Source organism: Ixodes scapularis, unplaced genomic scaffold (assembly GCF_016920785.2).
Source record: "Ixodes scapularis isolate PalLabHiFi unplaced genomic scaffold, ASM1692078v2 PGA_scaffold10__122_contigs__length_95168666, whole genome shotgun sequence".
Taxonomy (NCBI): Eukaryota; Metazoa; Arthropoda; class Arachnida; order Ixodida; family Ixodidae; genus Ixodes; species Ixodes scapularis.
The window spans coordinates 25548993-25558175 of NW_024609836.1; the positions used below are offsets into that span (position 1 = coordinate 25548993).

General features: G+C 47.5%; 1 pseudogene; it reads right to left on the minus strand.

Moving 5' to 3' along the window:
- Nucleotides 1-7711: 7711 nt before the first annotated feature.
- Nucleotides 7712-8452, minus strand: LOC120840719 (annotated as a pseudogene).
- Between the last annotated feature and the right edge of the window lie 731 nt (nucleotides 8453-9183).

Sequence of the window (9183 nt, forward strand, 5' to 3'; positions counted from 1 at the left end):
AGTGTCCGATGGTCGACGAGTGCGGCGTCCGAGCAACGTCCCCGCCGTCTGGGCAGACGACGACGAATTGCGCCTGAACTCCCTTGCCACTCTCGCTTAGCTGAAGGTCTGATCCACGGCACACCGGGCACAGAAGAGTGGACACCAGTGTCTCGATGGCAGATAAAGCAACCAGACGATAACCTTCGGTTGGGGCACCGTCGGGAGCAGCGGGAGCGTCCGTGGGATCCGCAGCGGGATCGCTCTCTTGCAGTAGCGAGATCTTGCACTCTATCGCCGTGAGCTCCTCCACAACCTCATAATCTTCAGGAAGAGACGAAGAAACGTCGGCTGGTTGTTCAGAGGTCAGGTCCTGAAGCGACGAACCGGGAGATGGTGACGCGCTCGGGAGCGAAGCAGCCGACGCGTCCGACGTGGTTCCGTTAGGGTTAGCGCATCGTACGCGTCCACCTGACGAGCCTCTTGGTTTCACAGAACGGCGGCGAGCTCCAAAGGCTTGGAGGGAATGCCGTTTAACGGCCGGCATCGCGGCGACGAGACCGTAGATAAAACGATAAAACTGTGAGAAATATATAACGAGCAAGCAAAAGAAGCGAACGTTCGGCCGAAGCAACGAGACGAAACAACAATTCGGGCGAGCGGATCACGTGGGGTGTCACGGGCCAATCCAGGCTTGAGTTTCGTTTTCAAGCCAATTATAGCCGACAACAAAAGGGCTCTGGCTTTGTTCATGCTTACTCTCGAACGAAGTTTACTATCGTCATAAAAGCCCGAAGAAACGACGCTTCCAACGAGGGTATCAACATCGTGGTAGGCCAAATGGGCGCGGAGCGGTCAGCATTTGAAAATGGCGAATATTGTCAACCGATCGCGCAACGGAACGACTCGGGGATAGGAGGCGCGTCGCCGACCTGTCGAAAATCTTTTATATCGGCTTAAATACTCGACGTACAGGCATGAAATTTTATGGAAGGGTGCATTATTAGTTTCTGAAATTAGTTATAACAAATTTGAAAAATGCACTTTTTAAAAAAAAATCAGGAATTGGAGCCCGTGTCCCCCCTTAACGTACCACATTTTACATGTTTCCTCCTGATCTTTTTATAACCGCATTTGGTGCCTCTCACCACCACCAAACCCCCCCCCCCCCCCCCCCCCAGTCTAGATTTTCCAAGAAGCACGGGGCTAGCATTGTTCCCTGTGGGTCGGGGCATGTTTACACTATACCCGTCTTGTGGTGCGAAGTATATTGGCCAGACAGGGCGCTGCGTTAATGACAGGTTACGCAAACACGAGAGATGTTGATGGGAGGAACAGGGAGTCGCAACACACGACTGCCGTTCACAATATGGCCTGCTCCTCATGTCGCCCTAGACAGCTTGCAGCCGAAGCCAGGAAAATTGTGAGGCAGCATCTGCTGCAACACGGTTCACCCAATGCCAACACCGTCGGTAGATTTAGGGTTTCAATTAGCTATAAATTTAGAAACAAAACAAAAAACATGTGACAGTAAATTAGGATATCTATTTAAGTAAGTTTCTCTATTTCAATTTTAAATTTATGAGAGTTATATAGGTTTCATGAATGTTTACAGAACTGTCCCGGTTGAAATGTGCAACGCCATGCAAGTGCAAAGCACTTGGCGGGAAGGCAGAAGAAAGATGAACGCTCCCGAAGCATCTAAGTGTAGGTGTCATTGTACTGTACGATATGTCATCTCGCCGCTCAATGTTCTCGGCGTACTTCGGCCATGCTCAACGGGCGTTTCCACAACCTCCTCGCATCCACCTCCATTTGTCGTGAATTGAAGTTTCTGAGTGCTAGTATTTCCCTCTTAGTGCATTGTTGATTTATTGTCACGCACATTTTTGTCGCGTCATATTTGGCATCCTACATGTTTGACCCGAGCTCAGCCTGCCAAGTGTTTTGGTTGCTGGGGATTCCATGTTGAAAAACCAAGTCAGCTCTTTCACATTGAAACCTAGCATATCTGTTGAAGTTCGGTCATTCAGCGGCAATAGGATCGAGCGGCTGTCCTTCACATTCGCCGACGCTTTGCCCAATTTTGACATATTGGTGGTGCACTTTAGCACTAACAACACCATTTGCCATTACGGGCATTGACCTGTCTCATGAGCTGGTGTGTCAGGTCCTGAAGGTCAACCCCAAGATCCAGATTGCCTTCTCGGCCATCCTTCTGAGGTAGACGAGCCTGCAGAAGAATGGTTGGTGGACAGTTAGTAGTGCCAAGGTTCTTCACAAGTAGAACACAAAGCTTAGAAGACCAACTTTTTATTTATTTTTTATTTTTTGCAAGAGCTATGTTGTAAGAAGGGTCATAGTTTTATCGACAGGACTGGCCAGGAGCAGCCAGTCCTGCCTATGTTACTTCCATCGCCATAAAGTTAAGGATGCAGACGCGCACGTCTTGCAACAGATGTGGTTTGAGTCCAGCATAAACAAACATGAAATACTTGTAGTGGCAATGTGGCCTTTTATTGGGTGTTGTCTAAAAATATATAATGCTAGTCTTAACTTGTAAAAGACCTCCAGCTGACATTTCGTGGTGAAACCACAAATTCCTGTCAATCCTGCATTATTGGCCACAAGGGGTACCTTGCAAGACACCAAGGGTTGACTTCGACTGCCTACTAAACAGGCTGCCTATTCCCTTAATATTTTATTGTGTCCGTGCAGCACTCGTTCTGTGGCCTAAACAGGTGAAAGGATCAACTGTGTACCTAAAATGCACACCAGTAGAATACCTGTACAGCATGTCTATCTTGGACAGTGAGCCGTCTGTCCAAACCACGTCACGCTGTACAGGTATTCGACATCTACGAAATGACAATATTCGGCGCATTTCCAAGTGAAGCAAAAGCTGCCCATAAGGGCGACTCAGTAAGCATGATAATCAACAATGCCCTGCGGTCCCACTCTGAGAGATATCACAGAATCTCCATGCTGTCCCGGTAAAAACAAAGGACAAGTTCGCAACAACATCTGTGCCACCTTAAGTCCTTTTGTGGCATGTCCTGACTTTCGGAAATGTAGAAGACAGTGGAGGACCATAGGGCAAGTTACCCAGAAACTATTGTGTTTGAAAAAGTGACACCCTACAACTTTGATTCTAATCTCAACTGCAAGTGTAAGGAGCATTCCTTGATACTTTGGTTGAACAGCAAGACTAAAGATCTGCGCATTGTCAGCTCGCACATCGCACTGGCCTACACATGCAGCGGTATGCTGAACAGTGCAGTTTCAAATATTCTGCGAAACCAGCTCTTTGGCTTACTCGCCAAGGACTTTGGAAAAGCTCACGACCAAGATAGATGCAGCGGCGACTTTGTTAAAGATGCAATAGACCTTATTCAGATTCGTGCACCACCTATCGCACACTGCGCCAACTTCTTCCCGTCGCCATCTTTGAGGCTACCATTAGAGTGGCTGAAGACCGAAAGAAATGCCGCACTACTGCTGTGTCCTGCTGTGTGTGCAACAGAGAAATAAGAGACCAACCAGAAAAAAAGTATGGACCGTAGCAAAATTGTTTTTCATCTAAATTACGGTTCTTGTTACTAACTGTAGAGGAACCGCAGCGTTTTGCTTACGATGTCCGAGTTACTCAAGAGCAGTTACACGAGTGCTGTACAGCTCTACCGCAAACTCAACACATCTCCTTGGTGTGTGGTGCCTCTGTACCACTCTTATATCACTGTATCATAACGAGCATACACGCTTTTGTCTAAAATTCGCTGCATGGGCACTCACGAGCCGAGGTTCATCTTGGCTAGCATCGCTCAACGTAGACAAGGCTTGCCCACTTTGGCTCTGTTAACACTACCTGATCTACGCCTCTGCGTTTGTTTCTGCAATGCTCTTTTTTCGGCCAAAAAAGGTCAATTTATACTGTATTTCTACACTACGCAAGAATAACCTCGTTTTGCAAGTGAGTTTTAATGCTACGAGCGAAGCCAATAATGTAAGTGCTCGCAACGTGTCCTGGAGGCCGGCCAGCACATGCACTCACGTGCAGGTTTTCGCCTTTCTGCTTCGCCTTGCACGTCTACCGAGACACAACCCACCCTTTGTGCAAATAAAGATTCGTATTATTATTAATAGACAAAAGTAGGGGTGCGGCGCATGGTTGCTGTAGTGCTCATGTAATTAGAGAACTAATCAACAGAGGGATTCCCAAGGGGTTTAAGCAGCATTACGAGAGTACAGGGGTGATTATTGACGCAGGTGAGATTGAAGTAGAGATACCAAGCTCGTTTTTCCTCCGGTCAGAGACATATTCCGTCTACAAGTCCACTAACACACTAAAGGGGCTAGTGGGCGTCTTGCCAGGCAGATACATAACATTTCTCTTGTCACTTTTTACTGTGTGTATCTCTAACAAAGAGTTAGTGCAGATGCCAACGATTTTGTTATGGCCGACAAAGGCTTTCAAACTGGTGACTTGCTCCAGCCTCTAGGAGTTCGACTGAACCTCCCACCATTTGTGAGTGGCGGACACCTCTTGAAAGAAGATGTTGCACACAGAGGAGATCGCATCTCTTCGAATCCACGTGGAACGACGAATACCAACGTACAAAATGTTCTCATATATGTGACAGCGCTCTTCCGATCAAGCTTGGTCTACCCACTAACCAAGTGTGGACCGTCTGTTGAACTTGTTGCAAGGTTCAAGTTGTGATCATGAAAGAGGAAGGAAGCCAGGACCATCTCTGATCTTAGAAACATTTTTGAAGCCAGGAAAGTACAGCTTACTTGGATGCACTTTTTTCGTCACGTTCTGGATAACAATATTTCTGAAGAATGTCGCACTGAATCGAACGTGCGTCCACAAGGCCTGGAAAAAGATGGATATAGAGCAGCAATATGCTGCACCAACAAAAAGCATTAAAATCTGACACGTCAAAACAGCAGAAACTTCAGCTTGATAGTGCGACTGACAAAACTTTGATCAGCACTGAGGTTTTGTTTGGCCGAACATAGCATAATACGGGGAGGGGTGCTCAGACTATTTATGAAGCCCGTGATGTCAAGAACCTACTGTGCCCCCTTCAGTCCCTATTTATGATCTGGTGTCGATAAAAATTTCATATTTTCTCATGTTTATGCTACAGTGGTATAGAACACGCAGAAAAAAATATAAGCACTGTAGAATGGATATTGTCCATTGCGTCTGCCATTATGGCAATTCGCGTTCTCTGTTACCAATACATTCGGATTCTCGTAAATTTTAGCACGGCCATGTAAATCACGACTCCCCAGAACAGCTTCATTTTTTTGTGGTGTTGTGCCCAGCTCAGTACCAGTCATTTGCAGGTAAAAGAGGTTAGAGCATAGGGCAAGAGTCGCAAAAATGCAGTCAGGTATGTAACTGCCGAAGCACTCGATGGGCTCAACTGGTGTTTGGTTGTTGGGGAAGACGTGACTACAAGCTACGTACCCTGGATCAAATTTTTCTTCACCCACTTAGTCCCTTTCTTGCGCTTTATCGTGACCTTCGTGGCATCTTCGTCTTCATCACACTCACTTGTTCGCGAGGCAGAAGCTGTTGAATCAGCATTTGACTAATCAAAATTGAATACCTAAAAAAAAATTTTGCATAATTTTTTTTTTTTTTTATTTTCCCAAAATTGTTTTTCCTTTTTGTAATGAGACCAAACCACCTGGACCAAGTCGTCGGACACCGTATTAGTTCACAGATGTGTTGAAGTTGGTCTGTGCGCACGCCCAGAGCACTGGAGTAAAATGGTTTCAGTGGACTTTGTGTCACCCGATGAGTTGTCTGCAGCGTTATCACAGTCGTCAAGATGAGCGGTGAATGATTGGTATCCTTTAATCTGCGAACATGTGTTAAACCGACATGATGTTTGTCAGCGAGGGTTGACATGTTTCTCTTCTGTGGACGGGAAGGATAAAGAATATCATTAACACGTATTGCTTAGCCTTCAGACTCTCGTGACTAACGGAATGATATGTAGTACTAAGGCGAATTTCTACCTTGTAAACTCTGTAGACTCTGTAAAAGTGCTCGAGTGACAATCGCACACATTATGTGGGACTGTACAAAGAGTCGGGAGGAGGCCAGCCGAGAAAAAGGGCTCCCACCCAAACTACAAGAAACCATCCGGAGTGAGAACTACGACACCCAACTCGAGGCCGTCCAGCAGGCCACGGCGCTCCTCGAGAGGCAACGCCCCTCGAGGCCGTTGTAAGCGACGTGAGGCCACGTCCTAGGTCCCTTGGGGCCGAAGCTGCAGGCACCAAATAAAGTTATTCTCTCTCTAGCTTGTAGACGATTCACCTTTTTGATGTCATGCTAGAGAGACCGCCAGTGACCAGTGAACTGGGTCCAATAAATTCACTTATTTCTCCTTTTCCTTTTATTTTGTTGATTTTTAGGTCGGGTTGCCCAACTTATCCACCAGTTTTTTTTTTTGTTTTTTTTTTAAATCATTTTCAAGTGCACAATTCATGTATTGCTGACGAAGAGCAAGGTGCTTCGTTACTAAGCCGCGCCCCTTGGCAGCATTGCAGGCTTTATTGATATATGCTGATATGAAGCTCCTTAATATTTCTGGAAGATCAACTGAGCATGTTAGTCACAGATGTTTGTTTCCTTTCTTTTCTTTTTTCTTTTACACGTAACGGAGAAGTAACCGCGACTCAGAATAAAATTTGGCAGCACTGAACCAACTATATGGTCCGCTAGCCCACCTTACCAATAAAATCACCACAGTATTGCATTCTTTTTTATTAGATGGAAAACAGACCGAAAACATTGATTACAGGAGTATATTGCACACAATGATTAACATATGGTATCAGAAACCAACACAGCCTTGTTTTCAGTTCCAGCAAAATGGCAGAAAAGCCACACTTTGGCAATTTTGTTAACATTCGTACATGGCATGCTTCACAGCTTCAGGTATTCTTTGGGGTTTGCATGTTTCGTGTTTCTTCGAAGATGGCCGTCAGCCAGTCTTTCTATACATAGTTTTCTTGCATTCACTAAATCAAGACGGTCAAGAAGCCGTTAGGCAGTTTCGGTTTGAAGGTACCATCCAGATCCAAATCCGGAACCCAGAGACAAGATGGCTGGACGTGACGGGTCTCAGAACAGCGCCTCCAAACGGTTCCTCACACGATGGATACTTTAGCATTATATAGTTTCGACGACGGATCCGTGGCTGTGGAGACAGTCAAGCTTATTAAGGACTACAATCCTGCGTGTCGTAATTCAAAATCGTGACCCAAGTACAAGGAGGGAGCACAAAAACAAAACTGGGTAAAGGTAGATTGGCCCAATGCCGACAAAGCCGGTCGGGCTACCAAAACCACGACCTTGCACCCAGCTCAGATTGTCCGTTTTGGAGGTATGTTATTCTGTTTTATAATTATTCTAAACCTTCTATGAGCAGGATGGGCTCGCTAGGTTTGGGTAGGCTGCTTTACATGCTGCTTTATAGGTCTATAGGCTGTCAAGTGTTTCAGGTGTTGAAATTAACTATATCTTGGACTTTGGTACCTTTTGTTTTGTCACTGTTCAGACTGCCGGGCCGAGCTTAAGGATCTGCTGGAGAAATTGGTCAACCAGAGGAACGCCAAAACAAAGAAGGACAGTGAGGTAAGCAAATTTTGGGGAACGGTATCTGTAGGCTTTACAATGTCCCATTGGATGTGCACGACTGGCTTGTCAGTCTTCTTTATTCTCACCTGTTTCCCCGTTTTCATTCCCCCCCTTGGGGGGAAGGGAGCACCTAGTTTTCATGGCAGCGATGGCCGCTTGCAGAAAGTGGTCGCCCTCCTTGGACAGGAAGTGGTCGTCAATGAGCTGCTGCTGCGTCTTCTTGCCCATGCCGTCCAGCAGGTAGTAGGTGCCCTTCAGCTCACCCTCCAGTGTGCGCAGAGTCAAGCTCACTTTCTCCTCAGTGTCGTGGTACTGGGCCTCCGTCAGGCCTGGGTTGAAAAGGTAGCCCGGCAACGAGCGTACACAGCGCACGCGGGTGGAGATGACGAACTGGCTGTCGGGGTACACGTTAATCAGGGGTACATGTTAACCAGGGGTACACGTTAACCAGGGGTACACGTTAACCGGGGTACAGGTTAACCAGTGCTGAAGTCTCCAAGTCCGTGGGCAAGTGCTTGTCTGTCGCCTTGAAGCCACCATGGCAGTCCTCGATCCCCGGGGAGAGTAACTCAGCGAACAGCGTGTACGATTTGGCACCCGGGTGCACAGGCCGACGTCGCTGTTGAGGTTCTCCACGCCGAACTGTATGATGTCGAGCAAGGTGGCTTTCATGGCAGTATTGAGAGTCTAGAGCTTTTCGAAGACATCTTTGGTGAGGTACCTCTTGAGCAGCAAATTGCAGCCCATAGCACCCTGGAGCTTTTTGAAGCCTGCACCCAGCTTGTCTAGCGTTGCCTGGACGACCATGTTGCTGCTTGAATTGTGATGACCACCGGAGTTCGACGGTAACCAGGCGCCGTACACGAACGGCACGACCGCACGCTTGAGAAGCGTCCTGCCTCCGGATATCATCTCAGCATTTCTTTTCACAGCCCTGATATAGTACCGAGTCGAGTCGGGAGGGTTGTAGCTTTGACCTTCGTGGCTGTAATGACACGGTTCCGGGTTCGTGATTGTCTGATTAGCGACGTTCAGTGCTACAATGTTGTCTTTCGGCCCGACGTTCCTTTTCGGCGGAACGGGCGGCGTGACTGGGTCGTGGGTCGTGGCAGGATAACGGAGGACCATACAATGGTGGTGAAACTCCGAACGGTAACTGACGTACGGTTTAAAGAACCTTTGAAAGGGCGCGAATTGGAGAGCTCGGGGCAGTGCGACGGCTGGCGGGAAGGACGGTGGAAGCAGACTCTGGCTTTCGGCGCACTGAGCTTCGACTGAAAAGTGCCGACTCTCGACACCTCCGCAGGAACGGGAGACGTTCACTGTGGTCCTGGTGTTAACGTCCACTCAGATGCGTGATCCACTCATGGCTACGGCATTGGCAGAGATGTGCTTGGCTGCTTGAGAAGGACTCTGCCGGCCGCTCCTCCCTCTGCGGCTCGTTACTCTCGTCTTGTTTTCCCGTTCCCAACAATACAGACCTCAAAAATATATGACGTATTGTGTCGGGCATGTGTTCCTATAGGGACGTCATTCAT